Source organism: Hipposideros armiger, unplaced genomic scaffold (genome assembly GCF_001890085.2).
Source record: "Hipposideros armiger isolate ML-2016 unplaced genomic scaffold, ASM189008v1 scaffold_114, whole genome shotgun sequence".
NCBI classification, from domain to species: domain Eukaryota; kingdom Metazoa; phylum Chordata; class Mammalia; order Chiroptera; family Hipposideridae; genus Hipposideros; species Hipposideros armiger.
Window position 1 is genome coordinate 796,376 of NW_017731464.1, and position 24,165 is coordinate 820,540.

General features: G+C 34.8%; 1 protein-coding gene and 1 pseudogene across 2 annotated transcripts in view; one reads left to right on the forward strand and one right to left on the reverse strand.

Annotated features, from left to right (window-relative positions):
* The window catches only part of EXOC6B (exocyst complex component 6B), a 629,444-nt gene that overhangs the window by 498,808 nt on the left and 106,471 nt on the right, over positions 1–24,165 (forward strand). The gene's annotated exons all lie outside the window — the stretch shown is intronic.
* Positions 21,536–22,100, reverse strand: LOC109385380 (60S ribosomal protein L18 pseudogene; annotated as a pseudogene).

The window sequence follows — 24,165 nt, forward strand, 5'->3', positions numbered from 1 at the left end:
GGCGCAGCATCACTGACCCTCATGTGGGATCCGAACCAGGGCCCTGCTGCTCAGAGCTGGCGTCCCAAGCCACCTCTTAACCAATGTGCCACTCGGCCAGCCCCTGATTTGCACTTCGTAATCCCTTCACCTTTTCACCATGTCCCCCATGCCTTTCTCATGTATCACCCCAATAAATCTAGTACCTATCTGGCACCATGCATAGTTGTTACAATATTATTGACTGTGTTCCTTATGCTATACCCTACATCCCATAACTACGGTGTAACAACCAATTTGTACTTCTCAATCCCTTCCCGTTTCTCACCCACCCTCAACCCCACTCCCATCTGACAACCATCAAAATGTTCTGTGTATCTATTAATTTGTTTCATTTGTTTGTCTGTTTTGTTCTTTAGATTCTACTCATAAGTGAAATCATGTGACATTTGTCTTTCTCTGTCTGACTTATTACACTCAGCACATTATCCTCTAGGTCCATCCATGTTGTTGCAGAGGGCAATATTTCATTCTTTTTTTATGATTGAGTAATATTCCATTGTATATATGTACCAGCTCCTCCTTATCCATTCATCCATTCAGGGACAACCAGATTGCCTTCATATCTTGGTTATTGTAAATAATGCTGCAATGAACATATGGATGTACATGTCCCCTCCAAGTAATATTTTGGGTTTCTTCGGATATATACCCAGAAGTGGGATTACTTTGTCTTTTATTATATATATCCTTTGTTTTAAAGTCTGTTTTTGTCTGGTATAAGTATTGCTACCCCAGCTTTTTTTTTTTTTCATGAAATATTTTTTTCTGTGCCTTTCAGCCTCTGTGTGTCTTTTGATTTGAAGTGAGTCTCTTATAGGCAACATAAGTAAGGGTCTTGTTTTCCCGTCCATTCAACCACCCAATGTCTTTTGATTGGAGCATTTAATCCATTCACATTTAAAGTAATTGTTGATAGATGTGGAGTTATTGGCATTTATTATTCATATTTTTTCCTTCTTTTTTTTAATTTTAAAGAAGTCCTCTAACATTCCTTGTAATACTAGTTTGGTGGTGATGAACTCCTTTGGTTTTCTCTTGTTTGTCCTTTATCTGTCCTACCATTCTAAATGATAGCTTTGCTGGGTAGAGTAATCTTGATTCTATGCCCTTGCTTTTCATCACTTTGAATATTTCCTGCCAATCCCTTCTGGCCTGCAAAGTTTCTGTTGAGAAATCAGCTGAGAGTCTTATGGGAGCTCCCTTATAGGTAATTAACTGCTTTTCTTTTGCTGCTTTTAAGATTCTTTGTCATTAACTTTTGGCATTTTAATTATGATGTGTCTTGGTGTGGGCCTCTTTGGGTTCATCCTGCCTGGGATTCTCTGAGCTTCCTGGCCTTGTATGTCTATTTCCTTCATCAGGTCAGGTATAGTTTATGTCATTATTTCTTCAAATAGGTTTTCAATTCGTAAGATGCAAATGTTGGTACGTTTGATGTTGTCTCAGAGTCCACTTAAACCACCGCCCCCCTTTTTTTTTTCTGGATTCTTTTTCTTTTTGCTGCTCTGATTGGGTGTTTACTGCTACCTTATCTTCTAAATCACTGATTCAACCCTCTGCTTCATCTAATATACTGTTGATTCCTTCTAATGTATTCTTCATTTCAGTTATTTTAAATTTCTGACTGGTTCTTTTTGTGTTTTCTATCTCCATTTTTATGTTTCCTAGCTCTTTGTTGAGGTTCTCCCTGAGATTATTGTAGTAGGTGTCCTGTGGAGCACCTCTCTCTTTTGTTATTTGGCCTACTGTGTTTTTTTTGTTTTTTGTTTTCTCTAGTAAACAGATGCATGCTATATTTTTATTTCTACTAGTGTTTAAGTTTATTATACTTAAATTTCATTTTTTCTTTCATGTGTGAAACATTATCTGTTGATCCTCACTTCTTTCCTTCTGTGTATGAGACAATAAGCATGATTGAGTGATTTTTAGTCTCTTGATCTTTTCCCTCAAGCTTACCTTTGTTTTAGTTGCTATTGATACTTGTATGTATAATACAGTAATATCTATTTATGCTCAGAAACCTGGAGGAGAGGAGGGGTAAGTGGCAGCAGCTTAGTTGGAGAACTAAAAATTTAAGTGGGTAATGACAACACAGTATTATGAAAGGAAATTACAGGATACATAGGACACAACAAACCTGAATTTGGGATGAGAATCCTTTCAGGAAATAGTATTGTCATTTGTATCCTGTTTCGTAATCATGTTTGTAACAATTTTTAGATTTAGTATGTTTGACTGATTTCTGTGTTTATTATCAGTCTTTGACAACGTGATATTTCCATTCATGAAACCTTAGTAGACTGGTAGGGACCTTATTGGGTAAATATTTGAGTAATATTTCCAGGAGTACTTTGAAGTTAATTTTATAAGTCTGTATATACCTGAAAATATCTTTCTTTTAGTGTTACATGGAAATGACAACCTGAAAAGTATAAAATTTTTGGGTCATATCTATTTTTCCTCTTAGATTTTACTTTGTAGCCAGCCTGATTTTTGTTTCTTGGTAATTTACGTCTTTTGCTGCCTATATACTGGGGATGCCAAAAACATGTATGTACGTGGACACTTTTGTCAGCGTTGCTCAAGCAGTAGTTCGCCATAATCAGAAGTGTCTGGACGCTGATGGTAACCACTTTGAGCACCTCTTGTAATTGCAGAAGCCAAATGTGATTTGTATTCATCTTTTGTTATCAGTATATATTGAGTATTACAAATTTAATACAGTTTTTTCCTTTCTTAAAATGTGTATACATTTTTTTGGCACCCTCTGCATTTGTAAGCTTATTTCTTTATCATTGAAGTTCATCAGGATACATACCCAGTCCCCAGGAATTGTTCTCTTTTCAATTAAGTTTGTTAGTTATATGGTCCAATCTGTATACTTAGTTCTTTTCACTGCTTAAAATTATTTTCTATTTCATTAATTTTTCCTTTGCTCTATTCTTCTTCACACATTTGAATAATCTATATGTCATAGCAATTTTATATTCACTATTATGTTCTTCTTTTCTTTTCTCTGTTTTCAGGGGGAGCATCTCAAACCAAATGGCTAGGTCTGATGGGTTTTTAGTGTTGTTTTTTTCAATATTCTTCACTTTACAAGGCAGGTTAAAGTTTTTGTTTTGTACTTTTACTTCCTTACCATGTCTGTATCATCTATCTCATTTTAAATTCCATGTAACTAAGCACTGTTTCTTATTTTTATTTTTCAACTTTTTTCCTAGATAATCTATTAGTCCTTGAAATTTACTGAAAACATTAACATATCCTTCTGTTCTGAAGGTTTTTTTTCTATAGTTTACTATTTTTATTATAAACTCCATGTATATTCTTTTAAATCACAAAATTTTTTCTATGCTTTCCATGTTTTGTTTTGTTTTGTTTTTAAAACTGTGTACCTAGCCCTGAAAAATGAAGGTCTATTTGGACCTATTATTTCTCTGTGAACAGGTTCTTGCATCATTACCAATCAAAGTATGGTCTCCAGGAATGCAAAAATCTCATGACCCTCTCTGGACTTAATGAACCAGGCAGAATCTGCATTTTAACAAGATACTCAGGTGATTGAAAAACACATTAAAGTTGAAAAAGCATTCATCTACATTAATGCTAATAGAAAACTTATTACAGTTTAAAATTTGAGGGATGATTGATGGAAACTGTTCCCCAATTTGTAGTATTTAGTCTTACTATCTAAGGAAGCGTCTGCCAGACCCATGGGATTCACTGCTTGATTATCTTTCTATAAGGAGGCAATCTGCAGTTCTCCTTTTGCCATAAAAAATGGGTGAGGCGGGGGAATCAATAACCCACAGATTACAAAACTCTGTGGATTTCCCAGACTCTCTTCTTCCTATTGACAGGTTTCCAGTCTGAGAGGTCAGTCTCACCCGTTCACTTTAACCTCAAGCCATGTTTTATTCCTGGTGCAGATGGGGAAAAACTTTCCTTATACCCCTCTTAGGTTCTGTTCTTCATGCATGCCAACTAAACTGACAAAAGATAGATTAACAGGAGAAAAGGCATATACATTTTAATATTTTTACATGCAGGGGTGCTTCACAAAAAAAGTGAAAATTAAAAGAAGCAGTTGCACTTCAGAGCTTAGGTATCATTTTAACAATGGGTGATAAATTGTGAAATGACTAGATAAAGAAAAGGGGATTTGGGCTCCTCGGGGTGGTAAATTGTTGGAAGGTGACTAAGAAATGTATGGTAGGAAAGGATTATTTAGTAAGGCTTGTTATGTAGACTCATCTGGTGCCATTTCATGCCTTCAAACTATGGTAAAGCGGAACTTCTTTACAAATGGATATAGGCATACCTCATTTTATTGTGCTTCACTTTAGTGCACTTCACAGATACTGCGTATTTTACAAATTGGAGACCTGCATCAAGCAAGTCTATTGGTACCATTTTTTTCCAACAGTATCTGCTCACTTCGTGTCTCTGTGTCACATTTTGGTAATTCTTGCAATATTCCAACCTTTTTATTATTATTATATGTGTTATGGTGATCTGTGATCGAGGATCTTTGATGTTACTAGTGTAATTGTTTTGGAGAGCCATGAAGAGCACCCGTATAAGACAACGAACTTCTGGAAAGGAATCACTATTCTAGATGCCATTAAGAGCATTTACGATTCATGGGAAGAGGTCAAAATATCAACATTAACAGGAGTTTGGAAGAACTTGATTCCAACCTCATGGATGAGCTTGAGGGGTTCAAGACTGTAATTCAAGAAGTGACTACAGATGGGGTGGAAATAGCAAGAGAACTAGTATTAGAAGTGAACCTGAAGATGTGGCTGAATTGCCTCAATCTCATGATAAAACTTTAACAAATGAGAAGGTGTTTCTTATGGATGAGCAAAGAAAGTGGTTTCCTGAGATGGAATCTCCTCCTGGTGATGACGCTGTGAAGATTGTTGAAATGACAACAAAGGATTTAGAATATTACATAAACTCAGTTGATAAAGCAGCAGCATGATTTGAGAGTAGTGACTCCAATTTTGAAAAAAGTTATACTGTGTGTAAAATGCTATAGAACAGCATCACATGCTATGGAGAAATTGTGAAAGGAAGAGTCAATCAATGCAGAAAACTTCATTGTCGTCTTATTTTTAAAAGTTGCTATAGCCACCCCAGCCTTCAGCAACAACCACCCTGATGAGTCGGCAGCCGTCAACATGGAGGCAAGACCCTCCACCAGCAAAAATGATTAAGACGCATTCAAGGCTCAGATAATGGTTAGCATTTTTTAGCAATAAGTATGTTGTAATTAAGATTAGACATACTGCTATTATTGAACACTTAATAGACTACTGTGTAGTGTAAACATAACTTTTACATGCACTGGGAAACTAAAAAACTCATGTGACTCGCTTGATTACAATATTCGCTTTATTGTGTTGGTCTGGAACCGAACCTGAATATTTCTGAGGTGTGCCTGTATTTGTATCACCTTTACAAGGGAAATTTATGCCTTGCTCTAAGGCAGCGGTTCTCAACCTGTGGGTCGCGACCCCTTTGGGGGTCGAACGACTCTTTCACGGGTCACCTAAGACCATCAGAAAACAAAAAGATATTTACATTATGATTCATAACGGTAGCAAAATCTCAGTTATAGAGTAGCAACAAAAATAATTTTATGGTTGGGGGTCACCACAACATGAAGAACTGTATTAAGGGGTCGCGGCATTAGGAAGGTTGAGAACCACTGCGTCTAAGGCAGAAAGGGAGAGAGTAGAGAGCTCTTCCTGTGTCTACTGTTTCTCATGTATCTTTAGCTCAAAACAGTCCTTATGCCAAATTGGCATATTTTGATGCTCTTTCTTGGGAATCATAGTACTGAAATATCCTTTTCCATGCTTTTAATACTCTTAATTCTTCCTGAATTCTAACAGGTTAAGTGTCTTAGGTTCCAGTAAGGTTGAAACTTGTGGTTACTTACTATATTTTCATGAGAATTGAAACAGGAAAATAGGTCCAACCGGCCCCCTAAAAAATATTTACAACATTATTGATTATATGTGAGGAGTGTAAAGGATAACTATTGCATTGTTCTGTACACCTGAAACTACTACTACTACTACTAATAATAATAATAAAGAAACAGGAAAATAGGGAAGGGCAAATTGGGCATTGTTCATTTTCCCATCATTACCTCGGAAGTCCTGACTATAAAAATGCAGGAGTCAGATGGCCGTTTTTGAGAGTGCTACGTGAAGAATTCCTCATGGGGTGGAAGATTTCTATGGATGACTTTGAGGTAGCCTCCTACCCAAACATAATATGACTCAGTACTCCTTTTGTTGTACGGTTATGTAGTCCAGTTTACATACTTCTCCCTAACATGGAATCAAATGAAAGTTTATAAAAGCATACATCTTGCGGAGTGTTTAGCCATAAATACTGGTTTACTCTAAGATTGTGACTTTCTTAGAAACATTGGTCTCAGTCCTTTTTAAATTAATTTAAAATGTGAAATCATTCTTGGTATTTTGTTGATAATGTACACACAGTACCTTAATTTATATCCCCATGAGGTTAGGCTTTTGATTCACATTTTACACTTGAACTAAAATGTGACCAAAAGAGAATAAGCAGCTTGTTTAACATAATTCAGCTGATAATTGCAGAACCTCAGTTACTCACTGGCTGTGTAACCTTCTCAAGTGACTAACCTCTTTGTGTTCCAGTTTCCTCAATTATAAAAAGGACATTATTATACCTTACTGCAGTTAGTTCTTGTGCGAATTGAATATGTCAATGTGTGTCAAAGCATCTAGGATAGTGTCTGGTAAATAGTAAATGCTCATTAACTGTTTCTTTCCTGCCTTTTCCCCAGTTGTGGCTCCCCGGGCATGCTTTGTGCTTTCCTGATTTTATGTCTCTACTCCCTCTGCTCTTTGCCACTCATCTCAGTTTACTGAAAAGGCATCTGTTTAATGTAGATGAATGAAGTAATCATATAACTATACAAAGGTGTATATATCAAGAAGTTTGTCATAGTATTGTTCATAATGACAAAAATTTGGAGCAATTTGATTAAAATTTTAATTAAGTTAAATTAAAATTTGATTTATTTAATAAAAATTTGGATTAAATTATTTAATAAAAATTGATTTATTTAATCTGATTAAGTAAATTATGGTGCATACATACCATATGGTATGGTATATACCTCAGATTTAATAAGGATTAGGTGAGTTGATATTTATAAAGCATTTAGAACAGTGCCTAGTGTATAGTAATCACTGTGCTTTATTTTTATTTATTTTTAATTTTTAAATTTTATATCACTATGCTTTTTTTAAACAGCATATTCAAACCACAGAATATAGTGTACTTGTTCAAAAGGATAATACAAATCTACCCTTTTTTTACATTAAAATTGGTCACAATATATTGTTAAGACAGAAAATAGTTCATAACTCATTATGATATCACTAAAAAAGGTCTGGAAGGATATATTAAAAATCTTTTATAAATTAATTTTTATTAAGTGTACAGAACCAGAAATACAAACTGATTTTTCTAACACCTGACTTTCCTGGCAATAAGTCAGAATTGGGTATATATGACCTTGAGAGATTTATTTAATGGTGAGGAATTTCAAGGATTTGCCCGCTACTCCTCTTGGTCCATGTGGCTGTGAAAATCCAAGTAGATTCCTATAGGCCTTGTTTTTATTCTGATTGTATAATAGTGAGACTCAGAACTCACACTGATTAGGACTGCTTACTTGGAAATTAAGAAGCTTTGGGGATAAAGAACAAGTGGCAACTTGCTTAATTTACCATGGGTGGGAGTGTTTAGATATAACTAACAGAGATTACAAAGTTACTTAAAGGGAAAACTGTCAGAATCTCTTTTCTTTGAAAATACTGTTTGTGGAGATTAATTCTAGTTATCCTTCATGGGGTTGTTGAAAGGATTAAATGTGTTAATATATTTAAAGCACTTAGAAGAATACCTAATATATAGTAAGTACTATATATGTTTCTTATTGTTATTTTTGTGGTTTTGGTTGAGCAATGCCGTATTTAAATCGAGCAAAAGTTCTAGTGAAGTATCTATCATCCTGTGACTACTGTCACTCAAACAAAAGACAGAGAATGATCTTTTTTCCCTCAGTGTTTTTGAGTAAATATAAAAAAATATTGGAAAAAAGGATAAAGGGTTGTCCTTATCATCGATTATATCATTGTCAGCCTAAATATTTCAAGTAAATTGACTGAAAAACAATATACTATTTAAAAAGATGGTCAGAAAGATGGTCAGACATAAATTAACATAGTAAAACAAATAGCTTTTCTATATAACAACAAATACCAATAGAGAAAAAATACCCCAATTATAATAAGAGCAGAATCAATAAAACTCCTGGGGAAGAAAGCTAATTAGAAATGTACAGCATCTATAGGGGAAAAAAGTATAAAATTTTGCTGAAGGACATAAAAGAATAAAAAGAGAGACACACCATGTACTGGATTGGAAGACTTAGGAATTTTATCAATACTTTTGTCAATATTTTCTTCTCCTTGAAACTAATTAGTGAATTCAGTGGAATATCAATCAAAGATCCTGTGGAATTATTTTAAATGAAAGTTGATAGGCTGATTCTCAGATTTATCTGGAAGATATAATGTGTGAGAAGAGACAAGAAAAATTTAAACAATATTTACCATATTTGAATTCTTACTATGTATTGAGTATTGGCTTAAGTACTTTACATGTATTTACTTATTTAATCCTCCTCGTAATAAAATGTAGAAACTGTTAGTATCACCTTTTTTAAGATCATGTCTACTAGGAAAGTACAGAGAGGTTAACTTGTCCAAGGTCACCCAACTAGTAAATGACATAAATGGGATTCTAACATAGTCTGGTTCCAGCCCCTGTTCTGAATAATTACACTATTGTCTGTATACTGAGGGACTATTTTCTAGTTGGTATCAAAACATCATGTAAAGCTATAAATTAAAAATTATGATTTTGGTGCAAAAATAAAGTAGAACAATAGACAAAAATAAATGTATGGGAATTTAGCTTATTTATGATAAAGGGGCAATTTCAAATCAGTCAGAAAAATGTTAGTAAATGGTGCTGAGACAATTCACTATCTCTTTGGGGAAAAACTTAAATTAGATCCTTGCTTCATACCATGCCCATAAATAAATTCCAAATGTATTAAAGACCTAAAAAGTATTAAAAGAAAAATAGAATATTTTTATACTCTCAGGGTGGGGAAAGACTTTCTAACTAAAAGGCAAATTCTAAAGCCATAAAATAAAAGATTGACAAGATTTAAGGCTTTAATATGATAAAGGACAGTATAAACAAAGTTAAGTCACAGTCTGAGAGAGTAATGGCAGTATCTATAATGGAACAATGATTAATATCCAGATATATAGATTAAAAAAAACTAAGGACTCAGTAAGCAAAAAGTTAATCCAGTAGAAAAATCTCAAAGGATATCAACAGACAATTCATAAAATAAAAACTAAAAGTGTGCCCCCCAAAATGAAAAGATACTTACCTTCATTATTAATGGAAATCAAAATAATAATGAGGTATCATTTTTCAACTACTAGATTAGTAAAAAAATTTTAACTTACAGTATCTAGTGTTAAGAAAAGGAGTGAAGAAACTAATACTATTTGAAGTTATTAATCAATCTTCTAATAACTTCATTCCAGAATCTCAACCCTTCACTTGAAACTTACTTGTTATTATTCTGGCCTTGGTTGAGCTCACAAACTATTCACAACTATTACTGCATTAATTTTGTATCATGATTGGAAATGGACACACATGCCACTGTATGTACATAAACAGGTATATAGGTTTAGGGAATTTCCTTCTCATTCTTTCTTCTCAAGGCTCATCACCCCAATTTTAATAGCCTCTTCTAGAACCTGTGTTTCATCTCTTAAACTTGTGGCTTAAGGCATTGTTTGAATTTTTGGTGGATTTTTTCCTATTCTCATGGTTCTGATAGCCTCAGTTTCAGGTATTCTTATAGATATTTCATGTTAAAAGTGAGTTTGGGTAGTTTGCAAGCCTTTTCATCTAGTCCCTCACTCTAGTTTTCTCTTTGAAATTTTTTTTTTTTTTTTTTTTTTTTTGCAAATGAGTAGGTATTACACAGCGGTTCTCAACCTTCCTGATGCTGCGACCCCTTAATACAGTTCCTCATGTTGTGGTGACCCCGAACCATAAAATTATTTTTGTTGCTACTCTATAACTGTAATTTTGCTACTGTTATGAATCATAATGTAAATAGATTTTTGTTTTCCGATGGTCTTAGGCGACCACTGTGAAAGGGTCGTTCGACCCCCAAAGGGGTCGCAACCCACAGGTTGAGAACCGCTGGATTACAGGATTATACTTTTATAATATAGGTCCTAGATATCCCCATATATATATATATATATATATATATATATATATATATATATATATATATATATGTACATATATATGTATATATATACTTCCTTAAGAAACCCAACTACCCCTTTCTAATAAATATCTTCTTTTTAAGTCCTTTTGATTCACATTGAAAGAAAAAGACCATTAATACTGAACAAGGGTGTTTATTCTGGTAAATCTGCAGTAAATTAAGGAGGGATTTAAAGAGAGGCAAACCAAGGATGTATGCTCTGAAAATTAAGAAAATTTACTTGTTCCTATTTTAAAAATGTAAATTGAAGCTCAGAAGTTCATGGATTGGTCCTGGCTGTATCTAGAGTACATTGGCCCCACTAGACTGTACTGCATCTTTGTCTGGATCTGTTAGGAACCCCATAGTTCTACTTTTCTGGTTAACTGACTCCGTATCTCTCCGCCTTTCTCCTCCTACCATCTGGGAAACACACACATCTTCTCTTACAATTCCAATTTGGTGAAAATAAGAGCCCTGCTCATCAGAATCTTTGAAGGCTTCATTCATATTATACTATATAAGATGCCCAGAGAACCTTTAGGATTCACCCTAAAATAAGGCCCTATAGTTGCTACATTCATCAGAGCCCCATGTAACATGGGACAAACTCTTAGGCTTGCTTTTATATTACAAACCAAGTTTCCTACTTGATATACTAAGCATGTCAAAGAAATTAAGCAGCAGTGACATACATATAGAGAAAACCCTAAAAATTCCATCAAAAAAACATTAGTAGTAGGATACAAAACTAATATTCAGAAATCAGAGTCATTTTTATATACCAATAATGAACTCTCAGAAACAGAATTAAGAAAACAGTCCCTTTACAAGTTTATCGAAAAAATTAAATAAAGTACCTAGAAATAAATTTTAACTAAGGCGGTAAAAGACCTGTACTTAGAAAATTATAAGACATCGAAGAAAGAAATTGAAGAAGATACAAATAAATGGAAGCACATACTGTGCTCATGGATAGGAAGATTTAATATAATTAAAATGTCCATACTACCCAAAGCAATCTATAGATTCAATGTAATCCCACTCAAAATACCAATGGCATTTTTCACAGAACCAGGACAAATAATCCTAAAATTTATATGGAGCCACAAAAGACCTCAAATAGCCAAAACAATCTTGAGAGAGAAAGGACAAAGTTGCAGGTATCATGCTACCTGATATCAAACTATAGTACAAGACTATAGTAATCAAAGCAGCATGGCACTGGCATAAACACAGACACATGGATCAATTGGACAGAATAGAGCCCAGAAATAAACTCACACTGATATGGTCAATTACTCTATGACAAAGGAGGCAACAATATACAATGGGGTAAAGAAAGTCTCTTCAATAAATGATGCTGGGAAAACTGGACAGATACATGCAAAAATGTTGAAAATAGATCACCTTCTTATGCCATATAACAAGAGTAAACTCAAAATGGATTAAAGACTTAAATGTAAGACCTAAAACCATAACACTTCTAGAAGAAAACATAGGCAGTAAACTACTTGACATTGCTCCCAGTAATATTTTTTTTGGATTTGTCTCCTCAGACAAGGGAAACAAATGAAAAAATAAACAAATGGTACTACATCAAACTAAGAACTTTTTGCACAGCGAAGGAAACCATCAACAAAATAATGGCTGAATATCTGTTCAATTTATGGACCAATCTCTTATAAGAAGAATATGAAAGTAAGGGACATAGAACTGTGCTTCTCATTTCTTATAGTATTATTGGAGAAGGATATAATGCAGTTATGTTGGCCATAGACCTTTTCTCTATAGCAAGAGTCAGCAAACTATGGCCCACTGCCTGTTTTTAAGAATAAAGTTTTATGGGAATACAGCCATGCCCACTCATTTGCCTGTTGTCTATGGCTGCTTTCGTACTACAATAGCAGAGTTGAGTACTTGATACAGAGAATAAATATATGGCTCAAAAAGCTTCAAACATTTACTGTCTGCCTCTTTATAAAAAATTTTTGTAAAGTTTGTCACCCCCTACTGTGCAGGATTAAATGCAAGAAAGTGAAAACATTTACAAACTTTTAAAAAAGTCTCTGTAATATAATCAAGTTGTTCATGTTTTTAATCAACAGAAATATGATTTGCTTGTTTTTTAAATAAAAGGATGTGATTGTATAAAGCACTAAAAATTTTTTAAACATGTTGCAGTCTGAATAATTTATGAGAGACATTTTTAATATTTAAGATATGTTTATATATACTTTTTAAAAACTTAAAAATAGGAAGTGCGTTGTAACCCCTAATGTCAGTCATATTGAGTAATGAGAAATGTAAATAGATGCTCTTTTATTTTTGACACATAAATATGTAAGTTCATATTTAGAAAATTGAATCAGGTATGTATGCATTCAAAATCATTAGCAAAAACTAAATCAGAGAAAATTTCTGTGTAGCAAAGGGAACAGCAAAGAGAAAACAAAGTGGAAAGCATAAAACCAGATAATAAAATACCAACCATACTCATTATGATAATAAATTTAAATAGGTTCAGTATCCCTAGTAGAAGGCTCAGATTTGGCTTAAAAAAAAAAATCCAGACAATAAAAAGTGACTCTGAGGTGTTAAAAAACAAAAAGCAGAAAAATTTAAGCAAATACAATCTAAAAGGAAGTAGAGACTGTAGTATTAAAATTGGTGAGCGTGATTAGCAGTTAGTATATTGATTTTTAGTTGAAGAAATTGAGGTGCGACTGCATTTAATTTGATTGAACATTATGTTATTGAGTTACTGATGAAGCGAAGTCATTCAAGCCTGTCATTACAGAAAACGTGTAACCTCTGTGGAGGTTCTAGTCTTCTTAGCCTTTGGATTAGTGCATATGCGTGTTAAAGAAGAAAATCTGGTTCAGAGCATCAGAATATATCCAAGTTTCTGAGGAAAAAAAGACAAATAAATGTGATTGTTGCCTACCCTCCATGTGTGCCTTCCTGATTCTGAATACCTTGAATTTAGAGCCACATTGGTCAAAATTCTAGAGCCAAGCAATTGTATCAGGTTCACTGTGGTCTGTTTCTGTTGTGAAGAGTCAAATTGAGGACAGGAAAAGAATGGCCCTGGAGAGTAAACAATAAATAATTGTTGATTTAATTCTGTTTTTCCTTTTTTTATTAATGTTTTGGGGTGGCATAGGTTTTAAATGTACAATTCTATAATACATCCTCTGTATATATTATTGTGTGTTTACCATCTAGAGTCAAATCTCCTTCTGTCACCATATATTTGATCCCTTTTACTTTCTTCTACCACCCTCCTCCTCCCTTATCCTCTGGTAACCACTAAATTGTTGTCTGTGTCTATGAGTTTTGGCTTGCTTGTTTGTCTTATTCGTTTGTTGCTTTCAGTCTTACATCCCACATATGAGTGAAATCATGTGGTTCTCAACTGTTTCTGACTTATTTCGCTTGGCATGATTATCTCAAGATCCATCATTGTTGCAAATGGCAGTATTTCATCCTTTGTAATGGCTGAATAATATTCCACTGTATATATGTACCACTTCTTCTTTATCCAATCACATATCGAAGGATACTTTGGTTGTTTCCATGTCTTGGCCACCATAAATAAAGCTGCAATGAACATCGGAGTACATATATCTTTATGGATAAATGTTTTCAGATTTTTGGGGTAGATACCCAGAAGAGGAATTGCTGGGTCATATGGTAATGCTATTTTTAATTTTTTGAGGAACCTCCATACTGTTTTCCATAGTGGCTGCACCAATTTACATTCCTACCAGCAGTCTATGCAGGTTTCTTTTTTTTTTTACAACCTCAACAACACTTGTTATTACTTGTCTTGTTGATAATAGCTATTCTAACAAGTTAGTTCTTATCTCCCCATACAAAGCATCTTCTCTTTTTATTTATCTGTTTGTTTGGTTTTTGTCTTAGCACTTCTATGAAATTTATTTAGGCTTGTCCTCAAGTTGCTGAAGTCATGATCATTTCTACCTTTAATATTTATGGAAATTCTACTATTGCATTTTTTTTGCATTGTTTCCACCATCTCCCTTATTATGATTTCTTTCATTGTGTACTTCTCTTTCCTTGCATCATATTGGGAATGCAAATCAGTTTTTATTTTTAAATTTTCTTTTGGTTTCTGTGTTAAATCTTTTTCAGAAATATGTTTTTCCTCTTAAACTTTAAGGATGATAGTCCCTTGCAATGATCCTAGAGTAGTGTTCCATAGTTTGGTTTTTTTCTTTCTTAATTTCTAATCATAGAAGAAATATTTAGATGCATTGTATATTTCAACAGATAGGATATGTGGTTCACTGTGGTCTTATTTACTAGGGTTTGTTTGCCATTTAGTCTACCCAGAAGCAACAGAAAAGGAAGTTCCTGCTCTTGTATCCAAGTTAGGAGGCAGCACAATAGTATGTATTATAAGAATGTTGGCTTATAAGCCACATTACAGTGTGTATTTATTTCTATGCCAAAAGCTCAAATACCAGATTTTCAGTTTTAAGAAGCACACACCTGTTGACCCTATTCTTGAGTGTGGTTAGCTTCATCTCAGATCCTCAGCTGGAGAGCATGTTGATATGCACAATTCCTATCCAGGTATCCCGCCTTTGGCAGTTATTCATCTAATGCAACATTAAGGGCTTTTTTTATCTGTTTATCGTCAGCCTATCCCCATTGTCTTCTTCTCTGACATTAACCAGTAGGATGAATGGAAACACTATTGCCCCAACATGTCTTCTTACTGGGATCGTCTAATCTGTATACACTTTGTGACTTCATAATGCTTTGCATCACTTCAAATCTTCTTGTCTTCTACCATATTATGAACGCATAAGTACTAGGTAGGAGCTGAGAAAAAAGGATATCCAGCTTTGTGCACCTCAGACAGCAGCATATAAAGCAACTGCTAGTGAGAATGCAGAGCAGTTGGATCTCATGCATACATTACTGATGGGAATATAAAATGGTACTGTCGCTCTGGAAAACAGCTTAGCAGTTTCTTATAAAATTAAATGTATACTTACCATATAGACCAGCTGTTACACTCCTGGGCATTTATCCTAGAGAAATGAAAACATGTTTACACAAAACTGGTACAAGAATGTTTGTAACAGCTTTATTTGTAATAACCGAAGACTGGAAATGTATTTCCAATGTACCATCCACACGTACTTCAAAGGATTAATGGATAAACATCTGTGATACAAAAAGGATTGAGCTGTTGATATACACAAAATATGGATGGCTCTCAAAGAGATTATGCTAAATGAAAAGTAAAAGCCAAATTCAAGGGTTATATGAGGCCAGACAATTAAGTTCGCGAACTCATCCTAGACAAAGTGCTACATACCTCATTGCTAAATATCACTACGGTCACCTTGGGAAGCTATGCACTGACGCCTGCACCTAATCCACCCTTCAAATCAATTTTGGAGCTCTTTTTCTGCAATGGCCATCAGAGCTGTCGTTGTATTACCCTTGATGTCCTGAATGTCATAAAATGTCTTCCTTTCAATATTTCTTTTATCTTTGGGTAAAGAAAGAAGTCATTGGGGGCCAGATCAGGTGAGTAGGGAGGATCTTGCAATACAGTTATTTGTTTACTGGCTAAAAACTCCCTCATAGACAGTGTCGTGTGAGCTGGTGCATTGGTCATGATGCAAGAGCCATGAGTTGTTGGCAAAAAGTTCAGGTCGTCTAACTTTTTCACGCCGCCTTTTCAGCACTTTTTTTTTTTAAGATTTTTATTGGGGAATTGGGGGTATGGGAACAGCGCTGGGGAATTGGGGAAGGGGAACAGACAAGTTGCTGTCTTTTTGTTCTTCAGTCTAGTTGTGGAGGATGTTGCTTCACTGGCCCAAGTTGGCACCATCATTGCGCTCTTCCCGGGCGAGGCAGATCAGTCACCGGCTTCTGGACGGCCGCTCACTACGGCTGCTGGCCGCTCACTCTGGCTGCTGGCTACATACGGTAGCCCATGGCAACCCACTGCCACAGGGGCTGCAGCCTACGCCATCGCTGGCGACTCACAGCAGCTCAGCTCCAGGTTGAGCTGTTGTTCAGCATCTTAGCTGTGGAGGGCAGTGTCACTGGCCCTCATATGTGGGATGCGAACCGGGGCCCTCTGGCGTCCCAAGCCAGTTCTTAACCATCTCGCCACTCAGCCAGCCCTTTACAGCACTTTCAAATAGTGAACTTGGTTAACTGTTTGTCCAGTTGGTACAAATTCATAATGAATAATCCCCCTGATATCAAAAAAAAGTTAGCGACATCGTTGCAACAAGTTCAGAAACTTAATTGTCAGACGTCATATACTATATGATTCTATATATATAACATTCTCTAAGTGACAAAATTATAGTGATGGAGAACAAATCAGTGGTTACCAAGGGTTAGGGTTGGGGATAGGGGAAGGTGTGACTAGTAAGAAATAAAACAAAGGAGGTCCTTTATGATAATGGAACAGTTCTGCATTCTGATTGTAGTGATGGTTACACAAATCTACATGAGATAAAATTTTATACAACTGTATATAACACTCACAAGTGCATATAAAACATACATACACATGAATGTGTGTAAAAACTGGTAAAATCCAAATAAGGTCAGCACCTGAAGTCAGTGCTGTATCAATGTCAGTTTCCTGGCTTTGACAATGTACTCTGGTTATACAAGTTATTATCATTGGGGGCAGCTGGTTGAAGGGTTTATGAAAACTGTACTGTTTTTGCAACTTCTCATAAGTCTATTTCAAAGTAAAAACTATATACTGAGGGTGCCAAAAAATATGTATGCACATAACTTGTATTCATCTTTTGTTATTGGTACATACTGAGTATTAACAATTTTAATACAGTTTTTTCCTTAAAATGTGTATACATTTTTTTGGCACCCTCTGTATATACATGTATGTTTAACAAGCAACAGAAGAATGGCCACCCAATTTTTTTGATTGGTATAGACCAGTAGTTTTGAAACCTGGGAGATCATCAGATTCACTTAAAGAGCTTTATAAAAAAATATTCCTTCTGGACGCCCCCCACCCCACATGGACACATACGAGACCTACTGAGTCACGATCTCTGGAAATAGAGCCAAGGAGTCTGTATTTGTGTAAAATTGTCCGGACTGAGAAATGCTGTTACAGGGCATAGTTTCAGAGCCTGGGGTAGGAGTGGAGAAGACCGGTGGTGGGTCTGTTCTGTATGCACTCTGGATGGTGATTTTTCAGTTCTGCTCCAATCTTGTTACAGTGAAAATCCTTCTGAATTCTGGCAGTACGCTATCCATTTGTTTTAGATTTTACATTGTTAAGAGTTTTTGTTTTTTACTTTATTCAGAGTTTTTATAGTTATTTCAGTGGGAAATTTCTGGAGGCTTTGTCCTCCTTGGCTACTAATCAGTTGCCAATTTAAACCAGAAGCAGGGCCTACATGGACCTCATCTTGGCCTTTTCCACATGTGAATGGTAACTTGCTTCCAGCTCTCCCCAGCCAGCCTGCAGAGTTCTTTGCTTGATCAAATTTTCACATTGATGTGGCGTCAACATAAATCACATTTCCCCCAAGATTGGCTAGTGAGTGGAAGACAGCCAAGGGACACCACAGTGAAGACATCAGTTAGGAAAATTACATCCAAAACCTGAAAGCTGCTGTCACTGAAGTTTTTGTTTATGAAAATTGGAAAAGCTCTCCCCTCTCAGCCACTGACATCCCTGATTTATTGTTTCTCTGCTGAAAATTATCCAAAGATGTTTTCAGACATTAGCTGGTGAAAGCCAAATTTATTGAAGGTGTAGGCGAATGTAAAGAGCCATTATAGTTGTGAATTTCTCAGTCAGACATGGCAACCTTTTAAAAGCTTGAGTTGACCAGATTCTTTCTGTGCTGATGAAAAATCAGTTGAGGAGCTAGCATGACCCATAGTGCTAGAAGGGACAGGTATTTTATGCTGTGGTGCAAAGAACTCTGGACCAATAATCAAGTTGAATTTGAGTGTCTACCCTGACTTTTGCCACTAAGTAAAAATGTATTCTTGGTCAAATTGCTTACTTGCTCTGTCTCAGTTTATTGATCTGTAAAGTTTGGGTGTAGACATTAAACTAATGTTTTCAAACATTTATGAGTTGTGGAATTTACAGTAAACATAATCTCATGAGCAAATTAAAAATTCAGATTTTGCATATTACCAAATATTCTAAAATTAATTTCAATGTAATATTTGTAACAATTAAGTACATGTCACCTTTCCCATATTAAAATTATACAGAATATTTAGTTATCTCAAACTAATTAGTAAGAGAAAGCATAATTTATTGGGTAATTTAATTGTGATATTTTATTGTTTTGCTGATCAAATATAAGGAGTTCCAATTATTAAAATACAGATCCAAAGAGCCAAATCTAATTATACAACCTATTAAATTTTTAAATTTTGAATATTAAAAAATAATTTGTTTTTATAATTTCCAAGTTGTGTTTCTAAATAAAATAAAAGGTATTTCATGCTAGTAAGTACAAGTATTTCTTTAAAAATAAGTGTCAGTATGACTAATCTTAAATTCTAGTAAATAAAAGGTCAAGTTGAATATAAATATACTTCCTTTTTTTAAATATCTGTTTTAAAAAACCCAAGGATAATTTTATGTACATTATAAGGAGTCTGATCAATGAATTTAATTACAAGTTTGTTTAAGACCATCTTTGAGAATTATTTGTAAAATTATAATCATTTTTATGGTCTTCATTTATTTTTATTTTTTCATTGTTCCTTATGTTTTCGGCCATTAACAATCTATTATGGGCAAAAAACTAAGCAATACATGAGTATATTAGTCAGAGTTCTCCAGAGAAACAGAACTAGTAAGATGTGTGTGTGCATGAATATGTAGATACACACACACACACACACACACACACACACACACACACAGAAGGTGCCAAAAATGTACACACATTTCAAGAAAGGAAAAAACGATATTGAAATTGTAATACTCAATATATACCAATAACAAGAGATAAATACAAGTTCATGTTTGACTTCTGCATTTACAAGAGGTGCTCAAAGTGGTTACAATCAGCATAATTTTTATAGTTTTTTCCTTTCTTAAAATGTGTATACATTTTTTTGGCACACTGTGTGTGTGTGTGTGTGTGTGTGTGTGTGTGTGTGTGTAAAAGTTATGCAGCTTGATGCATTTTCACAAAGTGAATGGACCCAGAAAACCCAGATAAAAAATCAAACATTGCCACGAGTCCCCGAAGTTCCCCTTATATCTGCTCCCAGCCCTTGATGCCTCCCACCAAATAGTTATTTGCATGCTTTTTTCTATCAGTATTGATTAGTTTGGCCTGTTTTGATCTTTATATGAATGGGATCATATAGTATGTACTCCTTTATGTCTAGCTTCCTTCTTTAAATATTATATATATATAGGATTCATTTAAACTCTTGCATGAAGCAGTAAGTTTATTCTTTCTCATTGCTGTACAGTATTTCATTATATAAATATGCCACAATGTATTAATTTCTGTTTGATGGACATTTGGGATATTTTTTGGTTGGGGTTTTTACAAATAGTGCTGCCTTGAACAGCCTCATATATGCGTTTTGGTGTACCCCTTTCTATTCGCTGTATACATAGGGTTGGAATTGCTGGTTATAGGATAGAATATATGTATGTCAACTTTAGTAATATTACCAGTTTTTCTAAGTGATTGAAATCAGGTTATATCAACAGTGGTGATAATTCAACTTCCTCCCACATCCTCAACAACACATCATATTGTATTCTTTTTAATTGTAGCTATTCCGGTCGGTGTGTACTGGTATCTCATTGTGAGTTTATTTTGCGTAATATAATAATATATTGTACAATATAATAATATAATAATATAATAAAGGCATATCTCGGAGTAATTGCACGTTTGATTTCAGACCACCTCAGTAAAGCAAGTATCACAATAAAACAATTTTTTTTTTTCTGGAGGATCTTGCTTTCAATTTGTAAAAAACACATCTATGAAGTGCAGTAAAGTGCATTAAAACATATGCCTGTAATTGGTATTACTTCCCTAATAATAATATGGAGTAACCTCTTCACCTGTTAATTGGCCATTACAATATCTTATTTGGTTAAGTGCTAGTTCAGGTATTTTGCTGTTTTCTACTGGATCCTTTTTTATAATGGCCTTTTTGGTTTTTGGTATCAATATGCCAGTGTAGTAAAATCAATTGGGGACTAGTCCCTCATTTTCTTTCTAAGGAAGAATTTGTGAATGAATAGTGTTATTTCTTCCTCCTATATTAGGAAGATTTCACCAGTGAAATCATTTCTGGGAAATTTAATATAGACTGAGTTTCTTTAATATACAAGTAACTGGTCAGATCTTCTATTCTTGTGTCGGTTTGGGTAAATTGTGTTTTTCTAGAAATTTGTCAGACGCATCTAAAGTTTCCAAACTGTTGACATAAAGTTGTTCTTAATATCTTCATTATAATTTTAATTATCTGTAGGATCTGTAGTTATGCACCCATTTTCATTCCTAATATTGGTAATTTATGCCTTCTTTTTGCGTGATCATTGTTGATAGTTTATCATTTTTACTAGTCTTTTCCCAAGAACGATTTTTAACTTTGTCGAGTTCACTTTACATTTGTATTCTACTTCTCTGATCCTGCTAGGAGCAGTAGAAGCGCAGCAGCAGCAGCAACAATAGCAGTTTGCTATTTAACTTCTTGAGATGAATACCTAGATCCATCTATCTTCTTCAGTCTTTCTTCATTTCTCATGTTTGCATTTAGGGCAATAAATGTCCCTTGAGGCAGTTACACCTTCATCCCAGAGATCTTTATATGTCATATTTTTATTAACATTCAGCTCAAAATATTTTCTACTTTTCATTTTTATTTCTTTTTTGACACGAGTTATTTGATAGGGCATTAATTTCCATTTTTAGATTTCTTCGCTATTTATTATTATTATTATTTTTTTGGTCAGCATCCAAAAGCTTTTTAATAACAAGGCAGGACTTGGGGTTAGCATTTGTAGCCACGGCTGGCCCTTCTGCCTCTGGCGCGCTCGAACTTCCGGCACTTGGAGTGCACATAGGGTTTTGTGTGGCCTTGCGGGGTTTGAGGGGCCTTGCCAAGATGCTTGTACATCTCTTGGCCCTTGCAAGGACCAGAGAGCAGGACAGTGCCACAGCCCTTGGGGGATTCCAGGGCCAGCTGGTCGAGGGTGAGAGTCTTACTCCCAGCCTTGAGGATGCGGCTCCGGACATGGCTGCTCACACGAAGTGCACGCACCTTCAGTTTGGGGACCTCCTGGACGTGCACGTCATCGGTTATAGTCCCTACAACCACAGTGGCTTTGCCCTCCCGGCCAGGAAGCTTCATCTTCCGGATCATCCAGGAAAGGGACAAAGGTGGCCAGTGGTGCGACTCATGAACAGTCTCTTCAGCACCACCTGGTTGAAGGTGAGATTGGTTCGTCTGGCCAGAAACCTGGGTAGCTTGACCAACAGCCTTATGTAGATGTCCCGGCTGTTGGGCTTCTTGCGCCGAGCCTTTCCGTCTGTGTGTGACGGATGTCGACTCCCATGATGGCGTCTCCTGCTCCATCAGGTCCAGAAAGCCTCAGCTACCTTTTTATTATTGATTTCTAGCTTGATTCCACTGTGATCAGAGAATATAATAGAATGATTTCTAGTCCTTTGAAATTTGTTGAGACTTGTCATATGGCTCAGCATGGAGTCAATTTTGGTAAATATGCTATATGCCCTTTAAAAATGTGTGTTTTCTGCAGTTACTGGCTGTAGTGTTCTGTAGACATCAATTAGATCAAGTTTGTAAATATGTATCTCTACTGATTTTTTGGTTGTTCTAATTGTTCTGTTGGTTATTGAGATAGGTGTGAAATTCTCCAGTTATGATTGTGGATTTGCGTATTTCTCCTTTTAGTCTTGTCCAGTTTTTCTTGATATATATTAAAGCATGTATTTCTAGGTGCATATGAATTTAGGATTGTTGCATCTTCTTGGTAGAATGATTCTTTAACATTCTGATATGATTCCTGTATCTCTAATAACGCTTCTCGCCTTAAAGTCTACTTTGTCTGATATTAGTGTAGCCACGTCAGCTTTCTTTTTGGCTAGCATTTGCATGGTATATTATTTTCAACTTTTTAAGATTGTTATTATATATTTAAGGTATGCTTTTTAAGTGGCATGTAAAGTGTTTCTTTGTTCTAAGAAATTCTGCTTTTAATTGGAATATTTAATTTGAATTTAAATTAACTATTGATATATTAGGATTTATATATACCATTATACTTCTTGCCCTCTCTTTTTTTTCCACTTTTTTCATCTTTCTTGCCTTTTAAAAATAAATTATATTTTATTATTCTACCTTTTTCTTTATTAGCTTGTTTGTTATTCAGTCTTTTAATGATTTCCCTAACACTACAGCAAGCATCCTTAACTTATTAGAGTCTAATATAACGTAACAAGTCCTACAAAATGCTAAAACTTTAGACTACTATAATTCAGTTTACTCCATTTCTACCTTTTTATTATTGCTAGCATACATTTTAATTTCACACATATTTTGAATCCAAAGTAACACTAGTATTATTACCAATAATATATTTATATGTATCTACATATTTACCCTTTTGTTTCCATATTCTTTTTAATATTTCTTTTAGTATACACCTGCTGATTATCTCAGCTTTTGTCTTGAAATGTCTTTTTTTTTTCTCTTTATTACTGAAGGAGATTTTCACTGAGTATTGAATTCTAAGTTGCCAGTTATTTTCTTTCAGCATGTCAATGTCTAGTTGCATTGTTTTCTGATTTCCATAATTTTTCTTGATGAAGTCAGGTGTCAGTCTTGCTGCTTCCTTAAAGGTTCTTTGATTTTGGCAATTTTACTCTAATGTATCTTGGTGTGCTTTTCTGTGTGTTTTTCCTTTATGGAGTTTAAAATTCCTTTGAATCTGTGACTTGATGCCTTTCATCAGTTTACAAAATTTGCAGCTACTATCTCTTCAGTTGTTTTCTTTACCCCATTCTCTAGCTCCTCTTTTTGTGGACTTCAAACACACATATTTTGGTCCTTTTCACTATGTCCCATATGTTCTGTCTTTTTACTTCAATCTAGTTATTGGCTCTAGTCCATGTATTTTGTATTCACCAATATTCCTAGTTAATAATCCTCTCTCTTCAGCTGTGTAAAATCTGTTCTTAAACCCATGTACTGTATTCTTAACTTTAGCTATTATATTTTTCAGTACTAGAATTTCCTCTTTTTTAAAATATCAATTATGTGGTGATATTCTGCATTTTATCCTCTATTGTACATATTAATCACAGTTATTATTTTAAAGTCCATTTCTGATTTTGTTCACTTGTAGGGCTGTTTCTGTTGTCTGTTTCTCTCTAACTCTTGTTCTTGGCAAGTCTGTATTTTTATTGAGTCCCAGCCATTGTGCGTGAGCAATTTTAGTGGCCCTGGATGATATTCCCCTCCAGAGATTCATCTTGTCTTTTGGCAGGTATCTGGAGTAAGGGGGACATCTCCGCAATCCAGTCAGGAACTTTGCCGACTTGTGGTTGGGATGCAGTTTTTTTAGGGCTCAGTCTATACTTTGTACATATTTACTATTA